The sequence below is a fragment of the Camponotus vicinus genome, unplaced genomic scaffold, assembly GCF_025532165.1.
Source record: "Camponotus vicinus isolate PSW18456_S1 unplaced genomic scaffold, iyCamVici1.0 SCAF_7, whole genome shotgun sequence".
NCBI lineage: Eukaryota > Metazoa > Arthropoda > Insecta > Hymenoptera > Formicidae > Camponotus > Camponotus vicinus.
In genome coordinates, this window is record NW_028141979.1 from 6,630,547 (window position 1) to 6,648,557 (window position 18,011).

General features: G+C 29.4%; 1 protein-coding gene and 1 long non-coding RNA gene across 4 annotated transcripts in view; one reads left to right on the forward strand and one right to left on the reverse strand.

The window, feature by feature from the left end:
- Nucleotides 1-18,011, forward strand: part of LOC145975008 (uncharacterized) — a 75,383-nt gene that overhangs the window by 45,274 nt on the left and 12,098 nt on the right. Inside the window, exon 5 of the long non-coding RNA XR_014439860.1 lies at nt 9,129-9,171. This is a non-coding gene — a long non-coding RNA (uncharacterized LOC145975008). The remainder of the gene's footprint in view (nt 1-9,128; nt 9,172-18,011) is intronic.
- LOC145975146 (uncharacterized) overlaps nt 1-18,011 on the reverse strand; it is a 99,299-nt gene that overhangs the window by 18,148 nt on the left and 63,140 nt on the right. The window lies entirely within an intron of this gene.

The window sequence follows — 18,011 nt, forward strand, 5'->3', positions numbered from 1 at the left end:
AAATCCCGCGTATAATCTGCATGAAGTAGCTAATATATCTCAAAATTAAAACGACGGGGGATGCATTTATTCAATGAATGCGAAATGAAGATGAATTCATTCGCGATGCGTTGTCCGGATTCTGAAAAAACGGATATTATTGACTCGCACGTCATATCGAGATAATCCGCGCGTATATTGTCTCTCGCTCTCTTTGGGATGAATGCATTTTCATCAGTGTCGGCGAAACCGATGCCTGAGAATATGCACGATACGAGATTAAACCATTGATGTCCGACGAATATTTTCCATGTCACTATCATTCGAAATTAGGTTAATAAACGGAGACGGAAGTGGCGCGGATTCAGAGGAGCGTGCATTTCATGATTATTGTACTACAAGTCTGCAACGTTACTCATTACCGGAGAATCGGATGTTCTCACGGGGTCGAGTGCTGTCGACACGCGAGATGTGAGAGATGCGGATGCTGAATGCGCTTCTCGCGTCGGAGCATCTGAATGCAGCATGCAAGAACTCTCGGCAACATTCGTCGAGTAGAATTCATGATCACTTTTTAATTCTGCAGAAGACTGTGTGTGCACAGTGTACGTATTTTCACTTTTTAATCCCGCAATAGGATAATGTAACAAGGTCTATCTTTGTCGAAGCAAAAATATTTCGCTTCGAGAATACAAGATATAAACACAGGTAGAAAATTCATAAGCTTGTATCACATTTTTTCAAATCAGAAAATTTTATAAAACTTTTAATACAAAATTGTATACTTTTATCGCAACGTTTCAAATTGTATATCTTAAAGGCTGAGAAAGATTAATAAGATTAATGAGACATTAATAAAAATTAATTCTTTATTTTTATATCTTTGTCAAAGCAAAAATATTTCGCTTCGGGAATACAAGATATAAACACAGGTAGAAAATTCATAAGCTTGTATCACGTTTTTTCAAATCAGAAAATTTTATAAAACTTTAAATATAAAATTGTATACTTTTATCGCAACGTTTCAAATTGTATATCTTAAAGGCTGAGAAAGATTAATAAGATTAATGAGACATTAATAAAAACTGATTCTTTATTTTTATATCTTTATCGAACCAAGAATATTTCGCTTCGAGAACACAAGGTATAAACACAGGTAGAAAATTCATAACCTTGTATCGTGTTTTTTCAAATCAGAAAATTTTATAAAACTTAATACAAAATTGTATACTTTTATTGCAACGTTTTAAATTGTATATCTTGTAAAATCTTAAAGGCTGAGAAAAATTAATAAGATTAATGAGACATTAATAAAAATTAATTCTTTATTTTTATATCTTTGTCGAAGCAAAAATATTTCGCTTCGAGAATACAAGATATAAACACAGGTAAAAAATTCATAAGCTTGTATCACGTTTTTTCAAATCAGAAAATTTTATAAAACTTTTAATACAAAATTGTATATTTTTATCGCAACGTTTCAAATTGTATATCTTAAAGGCTGAGAAAGATTAATAAGATTAATGAGAGATATTAATAAAAATGATTCTTTATTTTTAATATTCTCGAAATTATAACATTTTCCCATATTATTTTTTGATTTTAATTAATTTTTAATAAAAGCAACGTATAATGTACACAGAGAGGAAAAACAATATATTAAATTAATTAAAAAACTTTTAGGAGAAAATATTTTTACTTTGTCAGAAAGTTTTTATACCTTATCACTCTAACATTAGAGTAAGAATAATCTCTCTGATATAGAATTGTGATTTTTCACTTTACAAAAACATTTCATATATCCTCACAGTATATGACATACATTTTAATATAAAAATACATCGCAACGCTCTCTGTCAACAACTTGACAAACGAGTGTGTGAGACAGGAAAGAAGAAAGCGGGATGTGAAATTTCAAAAAATCATCTCTGGCGAAACGGGCGTTCTTTCTTTCCTTTCTTTGGTTATAATAAGCTAGATAAGTCTTAAAGTAGACCGAGACAGACACGATGTACGTTGTCAGATTGTTTTCTGTCTAACGCCTTGACATTTGCGGAAAACAGATCTAGCATAATGAAATACTCCCAGTTTCAGCTAATGGCATACCATTAGTCGAGACGTCGTCGCGTTCGTAAGAGGATTTCGTATTCAGATACTAACGGGACGAGAGGGAACAGATCGCGAAATTTCCTGTTCGTTTCGCTTCTCAATCGCTGCAAACTCTCTTACGATTCAGCAATTTTCTGAATGCCCAATTTGTCATCTGCGAAATTACTGTAGATATATCGTCTCGTACAATTTGCATTTTCGCTTCACAGAAAGTTATCTATTCCATATTTTTTTATATCTCTATTAAATTTTTTCATATTATACAAATATTACAGTTATATTATCAATTTTAAAATTATTAAATTATTCTACGTAACTTTTATACGCAGATGTTTTTAATTATTAAGAATTTTAAATATATATTTTTCAATATTATTGCACATAAATTTGCCTTTTTTCATTATTATTATATTGCAATCAATTATTATTCATTTTTTAAACTTTCATATTTTCAAATTTAAGTGATTTTAAATTTAAATATTTAATTATTCTAATTTTTTCTAAAATTTCTTTCTTATATAGTTTTTTCGCGCATAGATAATTTTCTTATTCAATATTTAGGCATATAGTAACAATCTTTTTATTGAAAAGATAAAATTTGATGCAGCATTCACAATGTATGTCACGTTTCCGTGTATGGTACGTCCCCAGTTAATCACTAGATTTCAACTTTCCAGACAGAGCAAAATTAATGGGCAAACCTACCGCTGCTTTCCAATTATCGCCACCCTACGAAATGTGTATTTCCTGTTGGTCATTTCACCGACGAGTCATTTTGCTTGTATTTCATTTTGTGCCATAGTCTGTGGACTGTCAAAAAGAATTTGCACAAACTATTTTAACTTTTGAAAGCATGCAAGCGCGCGTGGATAATTTTATTCTTTATCAAATATGCTAGTAATCACAGAACAGTTGTTAAACAACCGAAATTTTATTTACAAACACTGACAACGTGAATGTAATATACATACAATTTATGCGAGGTAGTGTCAAATAATCTCTAATGAATCTCTGGTGTTGTGCTTTAATCTTTCACCGCGAATGAATGGATATTAAATCATTAAAGTGTGAAAATAATAATAATAATAACGTTATCAGATGTTTATGATAATTGCAACGTGACATTTTATCATTATAAGCGATATTTCCATTTTTATTTCCATTGTATTTAATAATGTCTCTCTCGCTCAAAAGCGATTTCTAATTCTACTTGAATGATAAAAATATTGAATCATTATTCTCTTAAAATGAATAATAATGTGCTGTCACTGATAAGCAGTGGCTTTAATTACAAAGTATAGCATTTCAACAGTGAAATCGTACTGAGAAGAATTAATAGTGATAGTTGATTTTTCAGTGAAATCTTACTGTCATAATCATATGAAATATAAGATGGAGGAGTAGAATGAATGTTTTCATTAAAGACCAGATAATTACACTGTGTGAATACATGATTACTGAACTTTGATAAAATCTTGTCTCCACTTTAATCAGTGATATTTTCTCACTGATTCAGTTTAATAGAACAGAAACACATGATGCGTAAATCTGTAATCAGGCTGTCTCACGAGTTGAATCTCCCAAGTTGAGTCTCGGGTCGCTCGTTCGTATTCCTACGGAAAATGTTTCCCGTGTGGATCGTCGTAGACTTTCGCGAACAAGTCGTTCGCGAAACGCGTATGCAAATGCGACTCGCGGCGCAACAACGACGACGACGAGGACGATGACATAGAGAGTTTGCATATTTTCCGGATACATACGCATCGTAACGAACGAATGAGTTGAATAAGGACGCGTTGGTGACGTCAAATTCGGTTCCGGCTGCGGAATACGGGATTCGTTAGCGTCAGGATAACGACTCAGTGACCTAATGAACCATGCGTGCGTCCAACAGCAGACTCCTAATTAGATGCCTGGATGCTCGGATGCTACGCCATTGTCCTGTCGCGCGTATTAATAAACAGTACAATAGCACGTCTATCATGAGGATATGCCTTGGTTAATATCAATAATTACAAGCTTAATTTTTAGACGTAGTTAATGCTTAATAATGAAAAAGATGATGCATTTAACAAGATTTGTGTTTTTAAGTGAAAAATCGAGCAAAAATCGAATGAACACAGAATTCTGCGATAGTTGTTTATTGAATTAATTGTGCAATATATCGTATATCAAATAACTGATTCGAGAAGATTGGGAATAGAACGTTTTTATAAAATAAACATTGCGTAATATATCACGTCAAAATGATATTATTTTATAATTATTTTATAATTTTGTTACAATAATATTTTTTTACAATTATATCACAAATTATATTATAAAATTATGTATAATTTTTCAAAAAATTGTTTTAATTTTTAAATTACAATAATCTGCTACAGAATAAAAATTAAATATCAACTTACATTTAACAATTTCAATGGATTTATTCCACAATTTTAAAATTAAATAAAAACATTGCGTATAAAGTAATTTGCTGAATGTATTATATGTGTAATAAACCATGTTATATTTTAAAAAACTGAAATTTAATTTGAATAATTTTTAATATGTGTAAAATATGTAGGAGATATATTTTGTTTGTAGTATAATTTTATGTTATATTTATACAAATAGTGTAATTTTTGTCTTTTCATACCTTATCAAAATTTTATCTCGAAAGAATAAATTTGCTAAAACAGCTTATTTGCAAAAATGTGTACAAATCATTTAGAAGTTAAACACAAAATAAGTAAAAAATAAATTTAGACAATTCAAGATTCACAAATATTCATATATATAATTAATTTTCGTTAAATAATCTAAAAATCTAAAAATATCTATGTGCTATTTTTGAACACACTGAGATTAATACATAGATAAATAAGAAATAGATTAATTACTTTATTAAGAAGAAAGAATATTTTCACAGTAGAAAACTTTAACGGAAAATATTAATACAAATTTATAAAAATATAATTACTTGCAAGTAACATAAAAGTTAGATAGAATATTTTAATATCATATATGTGCGATTTTATTTATAAAAATAATTAAAAATACAATGGCGCAAGCTTTATATAATACAGTATACGACTACTTTAAATAATAACACAAGTACACAAGACTTATTGCAATTGAATCAGGCTTCCGTTCTGTTGACAAAAGGATTTCATTCGTTCGACAGATATAATGAACCGTAAAATCCGATTATCGGTCCGTTCATTAGACTGTATAATCGATAGGCGAATCTTCATCACGGAATTTCTCGCGATTAACGAAATCGCGATGAAACTAGAACGTTTATTTAAAGTTCTATCTTATGTCGGCACACGGCGGTTCCGGAAGTAGCGCTAGAACGAGAAATGGAGAGAATAAAAGAGACGGGTAGGAAGAAAGAGATGGAAAATGCGTCGAGGCCATGAAGAAAGCTCAAGGTGATTTGCGTATTAAGTGATCCATCCGTAACGAACTGAGATCGACTGCCACCTTCCCTCTATCCACGGGGAGGGTAATTTTATATTCTCCCCTTGGCCTCGTGTGCCTACAGTCTGTTGCCGCGATGTTACTTCACCTGTTGGTTGCTCGACGTTTCGCTTGGCCTCCCTCAACGTATACGTAATATTGATCGGCCGCAGTGCGCGCGGGTCGAGAGGCAACGTGGGCTATCCTGCAAAGACCTCAGCCACCGAGTATAACGTGACTGGGGTGTGTAATCATGATCACGTCCTGACTGGTATTTCAAGGAAGGGCATCGAGAAAACGCCGTCTTCGTAAGGAGGACGACCCATATTCCTAAATTGGTCAATTATACGCCTCGAAACAGGTTGCCGTCGCCGTCGTATTAACGACTCTTTAAGAATATAGGATTAGAGCGTCGGGATTATTTACGACGTGTTACAACCGAGGAAGCTTATGCTAAACTGATATGCCATAACAGCAGATTGTATATAGCACTCGTGTACCATTTATTCTTTCATCTCTTGAGTTGTACAAAGCTGGATATCAAGCGATGCGCATACCTTTTATGTGATAATAATTATAATTTGAAATTGTGAAGTGATATGACAAGAAACACGTGGTCATTTTTCTTGTCTTATATATATTAAAATATTTAATTAAAATAAATATGTACATGTATGAAGAGAAATATTTCAACGTTTGGTCCTGAAAACGAAAAATAGACATTTATATCCATGGATATTATAATATAATTATATACGCATTGTGTACGCATAACTTTTATTTAAAAGGTAAAATTTTATGCAGAAAAGAATTTATTTTTCCTTTTAATATTTATAAGATGCTGATGTGTTCGTGTATCTAACTTATCCTTACAAAGTATGAACAAAGCATTTAAAAAAAAATGTATTGTACTATAAAATTGTTTAAATATTGATGTTATCGAGTTTATTATGAACATTATGTTATATTATAATTATATGCAACATTATATGCATAACATTATGTTATATTATAATTATATGCTATAATATATACTGTATTATATATAATCAATACTTTAGAGATATTGAGATGTTAAAAAATTTAAATTTTAATTAATTTCATTATAATTAATATCAAAAAATTGACTTCATCTGATATCAAATTATTTTAATATCATATCATTTGAATTATATATGATTGTAATTTTGTTATAAATATTGCTTGTACATAAATATTATAAATGTATGATTACAGCATAACATTAATCTATATCAATTAATATCTTCATTAAAATATTATTATTAATAATTATTATATTTATTTTATATAATGTCAGTTTTATTTTAATTTTTTTTAGACTTTTCATCCGTATTTAACTTTATTTTTTTACTTAAAATCAAGTAAAATGACAAAATTAATTTATAAATATTTTATCGCGAAAAACAAAAGATTTTTTATATAAATTATTCTCGAGTTGATTATTATTATTATATTTTTAATCTAAATCTAAAATATTTCTTATTTAAATAGAGAAATAAAACGCGATTATTTCCTGTAAATAATTTTAACTTGCACTTGATTATTTAATTTTTACTACTAACTATTTGTATAAGCATATTAAATTAATGGCTATTTATTCAAATAGATGTAACTTATTTATTTGAAATAAGAATTAAAGTAATAAAAATATGGGAATTTTTATTTATTATCTCGATATATTATATTTACAGGCGGCAATTATTTTTGTAATAATATTTGTTGATTTAAATATATCTCGTATCACCTTTCAAATTTTTATCACTGATATATAATTTGTTATTATTATCGGGATTGAGAGAGCGGAGTAACACGAATTGCCGGATTAAATAATTCCAGCAACATGAAACAATCAATATACAGAATATACACGAATCAACTGAATTAAATAATTCAGATAATGGAAAGCCAATCCGTTTATTAATAATCAATCGGATATATGAGGAATAGAATATTCGGCTTAAAGTTATACTTTATAAAACGCCAAATATTTGGTGGTATTTACAGTATTTCGGAATGACAACAAATCAATTGGAATACGGCCTTGGCCTTTGTTTACACCGCGTACGTCTTGTAGTATTCGCACGACAATATTCGAGCCAGTAGATAGTGACGATCCGCTCTGTGTACCGTTCCTTGAAATACGATTATTCTGCATGACTAATTAATGACTATCAGTACTATTCGTACGATTAATTAATTCTATGAATAAAAATTTATAAATGCATCACACGGGGTAGTTATTTGTAGAAACAAATATTTTGCGCAATTTATTCATTGGGAGTAAAAATTAAAGCGATAGAAAATGGAAATTATAAATTTTCAACAACATACGGTATAACATATTTCTATATACAAGTAAAATTATTTTTTCGATTCGCATATATGTATATATGATAAGAAATTGCGACGCGTGTTTTTATTTACATCCTTGGCGATATATCAATGTGAAATAGTAGGGCATTATACGTCGTATAATGAAAGACAAGAAGGGGAAAAGGACTAGGATTGACACGCTGAAAGACGAAACGATCATTATCTTGTCAGTATTCGTACGTTAAAGTGTATTATACATATATTGTAGATTTCTTCTACTTTCACAGTTTTTGATAGTGATTTTATTCAATCCTCTCATAAAAAAACTCTTTTTCTATAATATATAATATTTTGAATAAAATATTTATACTATATAATTTCATAATACATATAAATTATAATTTATTGTATAATTAAAAGAGTATTTTTGCAAGAGAAAATTAGTGTCCGATATTCATTTATTGAATCATTTCTTTTCATCTATAAAACCCTCTCATTGGATACACGTTGACGTTGGTGAGAGAGCTTAGAAGGTTTATCCTGAAGGGAAAGCCAAATACCCAAACGCGATTCTTAACACCTATATGACCTGTTATTAAGCCGCGCGTGAAAATAATGAATATCCGGCGTGAATATCCGGTTTTCCAAAGGCAAACACTTCGTCGCGTTTTAATTAGTTTATATATCGGGAGTGTCGTACAAAGTATTGCACGTCAGTTCTCATTGTGCTGCGGACAGTTTGTTTTATTTTAATTAATTCGGGAGTGCCGTGTAAAGTGTCGCGCGTCCATTTTTATGACGCGGACGATTCGCGCGCGATCGTCATTAATCATATTTTCGCGAATAAATGTGCGCGAGTGCCATGAACCCTGAAAAACAATGTGAGAAGAGGAGGAGGCCTAGGTGGCATTGTGCAACAACGAACCAACCTTAGAATAATTTATATTTGTATGTTTTATTTTTTATTAATTTCATTATTTTATTTTTTATATAATTTATATTATTTGTATATTTTATTTTTTTATTAGTCTCTGATTATTTATTTATTCGAATAACTTAAACAAGAATTAGATATAAAAATCTTTTATATATGATATCTTGTACTTAAGAATTTGCTCTTAAAAATTATATAATTAATTTATTCAATAAAAAATATATTTAAATAGTAAATAGTAAATATAAAAATCGATAATAATTTTTTGAAGTATTAATTATTTGAGGCGTTGCTATAATTTAGATTTCACATTTGTATGTTACAGATCAAAATGGTTTCTAATCAACTCTGCTGCTGCGCATCGATCGGTGAGTCAAAAACTTTTAATTTATGATTCAAAATGCAAGCACATACAACTAATATATCTTAATATTCTTAAATTCCTATCTATTGTACAAAGAATTTGAATGCTTTTTATATTTGACGCTTATTTAGAGAGATTCTTTTATTAATTAGAATCAGTCTCTCTTTAAAACGATAAAAAAAAGAAAATAATTTTGAATATATTTAAATTTTTTTTTAAAAGATTGTAGTGTTGTCTTTTTATTTTAATATCAAAGAGAAAATGAACATAGAAATAGCGTTTGCTATTCTAACCGCTATAGTCGACAGTAATCGATAGAGGACACGAGGAACCTTTTTCATCTTTGAATATATTAAAATCGTGCTGATAAACTAACCGCTATTTCCGAGTCTTCCGCTTTACTGTATTCCCATGATATAAATTGAAAGAATGAAACAGCTTCGTGAACTTTAAACCAGGGATTTCTCGTGCTTAATTAAGCCATGCTTTGAATTGAATTCGCGGTCTATTTGATTTACTTGAGAATTTCGAGTCGTTGCTTGCGTCTGTATCACGCGATGTACTTTAGCTTTACGGAAGAAACATTAAGATGTAACGCGAGTAATTAGTCTCGATGAACGAAATGGAACCAAAGGAACATACAGCAATAAGCGAATCAGAGATTTTCATGGAAAAATCATCTATATACAATATTACTTAGCGAAAACTTGAAAAATAAGTCTAAGTTAATATTAATATTATTGGATCACAAGTGCAACCATTTATTTAATTATGATAAAATTAAAATAATTATGCTTAAAATGCACTACATTGTTTATACACGATGATCGCACAGAATTGAGCAAACAGAAATAATGACAATTTAATTATTTTCTTTTATTATATTTGAATGCGAAACTAAACATTTATGATATTGCATAAACAATTGATTATACGTTTTATTTTTAAACGAAAAATGCATTTGTACAAATAATTCTTCTTTAATTTTAACTATTTTTTTACAATCGCAGTATCGATTATTTCTATATAAAAATAAGTTTTACAATTTTGTTGTTGCTAAAGTTCTGTAAAAATCATTTTTTAGTATGGCATTGTTTTGCTGTAACCATCTAACGCGTCTATAATAATATTTAATTAATATAAATACTTATTATTTAGCATTTACAATACTTTAAATTAATTATATGCTCGAAGCAGTAGCTTTAATTATTCTCAACTCTATCTGAATACGAAATGAAAATGCGTTTGCTATTAAGATCAATTTTATTAAGCGAAATAACAAGGTAACTCTTCGTCGCGAAAGCGTACTCTTTAATCTTCCTCTATATGGAATGAAAATGTACATATTTTTTTTAGTCAAAGTTAAAAAAAATACCGCATATCATATTAAGGAAATTATGTAGACATATTTTAACACGTGGATATTTCCATTTTAGTATTTTTATATTCCATTAAAATAGCTATCATAATTATGTCTAGTTGAAAACGTATGTCGATGTTTCAGGAAAAGATTGTAAGGTTCGAAAGCAATAGACAATTGTTTACTATGAATATTCACAACAATTGTTTACTTTTGAAATTGATCTTTATTAGCTACAAATAATAAGATTAAAGTACATTTACAACCTACTTGAAAACATTGGAGTGTTTCAAAAAGCTATATATATATATATATACAGAGAGAGAGAGAGAGAGAGAGAAAGAGGGGGGGAGATGTGTATGTATATGAATGGAATGAAATATGATCCCCAGTCAGCTGTTTTAATGGAAAGTGTTATATAGCTTTACTGCAATATCATAATATTACGCGGTTAATGCATTTTTGTGATTCGTTCTGACATATCTAATTTTATGAGAAATAGTAGAAATTATTGTCTTCTCTTACGAAATTATTGCTATTTTGTCATAAAATCTGATTTTATCGAAGTTAAAAATGAAGATATTTATTATAATTTTATTGTATAAACATATACAAAATATTATTTAAGTAAAGTACTTTTTCTGACAGATTAAATAAGCCATTTATATAATTTAGATAAGATTTCTAGAAATTTTATATTTTTTGATTTAGAATATTTTTCAATTAGAAATAATGAAAAGTAAGAGTTTATAACTGATCGCTTAAATAAACATAGTAAATTTTTAATTATTTTCTAAAAATATTTTAGAAAAATTATTTTCTACATATTTATATTAAAAAAATTTATATTAAATTTTATTCACTTTTGTAATAATTTATATATTAGTCAAATTAACAAAGATCAGATAATGTTGTACATTTTTTTATAAATATAAAAAAAAGTTCAAGGTATATTTTTAGAAAGCTTAAATTATTTTTAAGTTTTAAAATATAAAGACAAACATCTATAGTTTTTCTTGTATGATAAGTTTTATTAATAATTAAAATAAGTTACTAATTTTTTAATTATTGTTTTATTAATAATTTGGCTTATTTATCAGAATTATCATTACTCAATATACTTTTGATTTCAATTATAAATTTTAAAAATTTATAAAAATTAATTGTTTAATTAATTATATATATTTTAAATAGAAACACTTTCTTTCTCTCTCTCTCTCTCTCTTTCTTTCATTCTCTATGTATAAAACGACTTTATATTAACAACGATTGTAAATTACTTGGTTCAATTGCGATCAAGTCAGTGTTATCAGAGTCAAGGATGGATTTCGCGGTTGAAATAATCTCATCCTGCCGGAGATGCATCACATACGTGCAACGAGCTTCGCGAAATATCGTTATCAGGCTTAACCTCGTTCGCTGTCCCCGTGATATACGTAAACGTTTACGATCTCATCGAAACCGCGAGCACCGTCGTAATAAAATTTACCGCATATTTTCCTAGAAATTTTCGAAAAATTGCACATTTTGACATTATACTTCATACGACAATTTTCTGTAGAATTTCGAGAAAAAGAAATTCGAAATTCGCGAAAAATATTCTATATAAAAATAGATATTATTTTAATAATAACAATTTAATTTTTCTAGAATATTTGAAAACATACATAATTCTAAAAAAATATAATTAATATAAGAAGACAACATTAAGTTGTTAGAAATATTTATATATGTAGTTGAAGCATGTGTCATTAAAATAAATTTTATAATCGAATTAAAACATATATCATTAAATTTTGCAATAATTCAATTATCAATTATCAACATAATTATTCAATTATCTGCTTATTAGAATATGTAGAGATGGAATTAGGGCAGTCAAAAAAGGGCCCGTAAAATAAACGTGTATAAAATAACGCAAAATATTCTTTGATAGATATATTAATCCGCTGTTCAATGCGATTATATTAATTCGTTATATGAGTTACATTCTTGTCGAAAAATGACATTTAAGCCGCATTATGTTTGCAGTATGACGTGCCGGAACTGAAATTGCTTTATACATTTTATATCGTTGATGGTACACGTTATATCTTGTTGCTGTTTTAATGTTCCTCTTTTCTGTCTACGTATTATTATAGTTCTAGCCCTCCAGACACTTCCCGCCATGTATCATGTCGTTAAACCCTACATATTTCTTCCTAGTCGCTATCACTTTTACGGAGATACCTTGCAATAAGAGGTGCTTTTAGCTCTGGAATTCAAAAATATTTTATGATACCTACTACTTTGCTCGTGTTTCTGAAATAGAAACAATGCCAATACGAATTTCTGAATAATAACCATGATACTCGATGTTGAAATTTTAAAGTTAAAATATTATGCAAATTTATATATGTATGTGCAATTTATATAACAACTAAAATTGTTTTTCTCTACATGAGCAATGCAGACTCGATATGAACTGAATTGTCAAAATCGATACGGTTCCTTAATTTAGTTCCTTCAATTTAATCAATCGTCTTTAAAGTCGGGAAAAAAGGAAAAAAATAATGTAACCGAAAAGAGAACAAACGATAAACTAACGGTCTAGAAAACAAACAGTACCCACTAAAACGTAACACGAATTTAAAGAAGGCTTGTCGTTTTGTATTCTGTAGGACGTGTCCTGCATAATTTTTTACAAAAAAATAGTGACGACGAGAAATATACGATTCCTGTTGGCAAAAGATAATATAAGATGTATATTGAAAATATTTATAGCTAACGTTATAAATATAAAAGAATTACCTTTCATTTAATATTTTTATCAGCATTATTTATTTTTAATTGTAGGCATTTTATTACTTTGTAAATTAATTGATTTATATTTATTAATCGGATTAAAGTTTTTTTTATTTTATCATGTTTTTGTACAAGTCGTTGTTAAATATTTTTCATAGAATTTTGAAAATCTATTTTTTATTTTTTACTTGGTTTCATTAAATAGAAACTCTGTCTAAAGATTCTTATTTCATTCTGCGAAAGATAATTCACCGAGCATAGAATGTTATTAATACTTGTACAAACGAACCATCGACCATCAGAATTCGTACACTGACAAGTTCTACGAGCAAGTTGGTCCGGATTTGATTAAATTGTACGGAGAAACTCGTGCCTTGGAAATCCCATGCGAATCAGAAATGTTGAATTACAACTCTCCGCATAGCTATCTCAATTGCACGGATTATTATGTTGTAATATTTCTCATAAAAATATATAGTATGCGAATAATTATCCTTAACATGTCAGACTTAAATAAGATAGAAAAATATTAGGTGATGCAATTGAAATCGAGGAACGCGGATTTTGCAAGATTCTTCCCGAAAGAAGGAAAAAAGAAATTTCTTATATACTGTCATATCAATATTATATTTTCTACTATATATTCGCATGTTTTTTCGGAAAATGTGTCATTTCAAGTGCTGAAACAATGCCGCGTAATTCCGTAACAATGTTAGAGCTGAGTATCGCAGATAGTAATCCGAGTTAAATTCCGGTCTAAAGTCTCAGGTTAAGCACTTGGTCACCCCAGATTTGCCGCAGGAACTGCTAGCTTTGTTCCTTGACACTCATATTTCATAGTAAAAGCTGGTGGGCAAACGTGGTGGGCGAAAGATTTCTTGAATTCGTGAAATCTGGTCGCTAAAATTCTCCGTCAAGGTTTAAAATATTTCTATCTTTCTCTCTCTCCGAGATAACATATATTTTTTCGTGAAATTAAAGCATTGGCTTGATATCTTAAAAATACTGCGATCCAATTAATTATTTAATTATAATTAAATTTTTACTTTTATTTCAATTTTATTCTGATTTAGTTTTTACACTGTTCCTAAGGTATATTATTTCATGAACTGATCAAAACGTAAAAATCATCTTTAATTAAAAATTCAAAATTATTTCCGTTGTTATTAAAGCTTCCGATTAATAAAAATATACGTATAACGCACTAACAACAAATAATGTTTGTGAATAATGTTTGTAATATTTTTCTGCGTAATTATTACAATATGCGTGCACACCTTATGCAATTATTCCCTGCGGAAACGTTGCAAAGTTCTAATCTGGAAAAGTCATATTACAATTATATAATTGTACGGTTGCTATTTTAAACATACGTATTATTATAATTGATGCCATGGTGTAGACTCGGACTTTGTTAAAAAAAATCCACGCGTATGTTTTCGTTGAACATAAATAATAATCAACGGAACTCTCTGCAATGTTAACTAGGATTAGCGATGGTCGGTTCTCGCGAGTAAAATTAAAATATTCCGGTGCAGCTACCAATTACAATTTCCATGCGCGCTTCCAGGCTTGCAATCAGTATTAGGAAAATATATACATATATATATATATATATATATATATATATATTATTACGTACGAATAATTACACTGCATAATTAATTACAGGTAAAATAAAATTCTTGCCGGTATCGTAATTAGTGCGTTACATATTAAATATTGCTATGCATTAAATGGTAGTCGACTTGATGTAATAAATGTCAATGTTATTAATTATTGTTTACATGAACTTAAAAATTACTTATATATCATAAGTAAATAAAATATAAAGAACAAAGAATTTTTTTCTTTCTTTCTCTTTCTCAAACACTAATTTATAATAAAATACACAGTAAAATATTATCATATAAATTTTATAATTTACCATAAAAATGGTTTTTTATAAAAACAAATTATTTAAAAATAATATATCTTAATTAGCACATAACATTGTGTATAATAGAACGTAGGATGTCGGAATTATTTCGATGTATGAAGGAATTGAGGGACAGCAAGATTGACCATGATTGCCACTTTAATATTATATATATACTCTGCAAATCACTTTGGTTAATAGCAAATTTGTGTTTACCCAGCTAATCTTATTAGAGTAAAATATTTACGAGATACTCTACTCTGAGAACCACGCGCATCGCACTGAGACAGTATCGTCTGCAATAATGGCATCGGAATTGTGGAGCATTCATTAGCCGACACGTCTGGTTGCCAAAGCTGATTTACCGATTGCAAACTAATTGTGAGAGCAAACTGCTGTGTTTGTGGTTGCTGAAAAGGGCAGGAGGAGGAAGAGGAAGAAGAGATGAGAGAGGAGAGCGAATTCTGCATCATAGGATAGATGATAAGATTGATCAATGATACTCGAATCGCGTTAGACGTGTTTCTCTGCCAATAGAATTGAATCATCTTGCTGCCAAATACCGCTATGATGAGATTGCTACAGCATGCACGCAATAATTGTGCATCCACGTGAGAGACGTTTCGAATCATCCTGACATGGGAGAATTGTTCGACGTGCAATAGGAGTTTAGCATAATATTTAGAGATACTTACAAGCGCTATTTTTTAAAATATTTTTTTTAAATAAAATTTACTCTTTTAATATTCTTTTAATATTATTTAATAGTGCAAACATTTTAATTATTTAATAACAATCACATGAGAGAAGATAACGATATCGTTATCGAGAAAATGATTATGTTAAATACTCTTGTTTGCCTTAAATGCCGTTCGATACCTTATAATTCGAACGTTAACCGCCATTAACATAAATCATTTCCAATAACAATATAATGATAACGAGTTAATACATTAATTTTCACTTATACAGTTACCTCGTTTGCCGGCTATGAGCGCAATGATAAAGCTGCTGTGATAATATCCGTATAATCGACATAGCATATAAGTAGAATCACGCGGCGCGGTTAACAGCTTTGTCGTAGATGTGCAATTTACGAGCTAGCTTAATGAAATTTGTACACAGAAGATAAACAAGTATTAAGTTTTTAATTATGCCGAACATGCCGAGCGTTTTATGGTACGAGCGAGATTTAATGAACGATGAAAGCTTTAGTCTTTTTAATAAATTTCTCTCAGCAAGCCCGAAGGCTCTCAGTTCAAGTCGTAGTGCAAGTGTTCTGAAAAATGTAAAGAAAAAAGAAGAAAGCAAAGAGAAAGAGAAGGAAAGAAAGAAAGACTAGAGAAAACGTAAATTATAATTTCAATTACATTTTATATAACTCCGTATTTATCTTCAGAAAGCTTTGTAAGCCATAACGATTTCCGATAGCGAACCTGGCGTAAAATGTTCAGGTGTGACACGAATGCCGCTCAAGTTTTATTCACCGCACTGGTGCATCTCGGGTTCGGTTGAAATGTGACTAGAATTACACGTCACGATTTTTATAACAACGACGGCAAATCTATTGCCGCGGCAGGAAAGAAAATCTCTTCAGTAATATGCGCGCGAATAACGGTTTTGCACTATTCCGTATAACTGCATGCAATATTCTTTCAATGTGTGACAATTCTATACGAAAAAATTTTCGTTAACGAGAAAGTTAAAAAAAATTCGTTTTTAGTTTTTTCAATATTAATAAATCTTTTATGCAATGATTTATTAATTTTTTACATCGAGTGTGCGCACATTCTGATAGTAAAAAATTTATGAATTTTCATCAAAATTACTTAATTCGTTAAATTTACTTAAAATTATATGAAGAGTGCACATTTTTGTATTTGTTAATTTTAAAAAATTTTTTAGAAAAATTTATTTTTAGTCAAATAATATAAACATTTCATAATATGTTTATATTATTAATACTTTGTTGATAAAAATTTGCCTATCTTGCTTGAAGAAATTTAATAATACATTTTTATTACAGAATATTTGACTTTTATTTATTAAAATATATATAAAAATATTAAAAAAAATCACGTGGCTGAAAGAAACCGCAATTGGTTCGACATGTTTTATACATTTGACGTATTGACTTGCTCCTTTTAAACAATTATTGGCCATTTCAATTATTGCAAACAATGATCCATCTGACCGGCCAAATGTCGCGTATAATTCACGTCCGATGTAAAATGGTTGAATTAATTGCACGATATCTATGGATATAGATGATGCGTTAAATCGTTTGCGATATAGTTTAGAAATAGCCGATTATCCTAATTACCTCTTTCCAGCATTGATTTCCACGATGGCTGCTTGTGTTGCAGCGCGAAAATTAATTTCTAGCGCGAGATATGTACTAGTGATTTTCGCATTTGAGGACTGTACTAATTCCGTAATGATGAATGCCCGCGCAAGATAGAAAGAGATAGTAACATGCCCAGCGGCATGTTGAAGCACAGCCGGTGGCTAGTCATGCTTCATAGTAATTAGAAATCGATATGCCGTTATGTTTTTCTCTATTGCTCACGACAAACCGGGAATAAGTAATGACGCATATGCAAATTCTGTACTTTTTTAAATAGCTCCTTTATCGGGTAAATTAATCGAAAAATGAAAAATCTATGAAATTATCTTGCATCTCTTCGCTTTTTCCTATGAAATTAGTACCAACCTTTCCTAAATAAAAAGCAAATACATGAGAAACAGAAAATACGATTAGCGCTAATATTCGTGTAGAAAA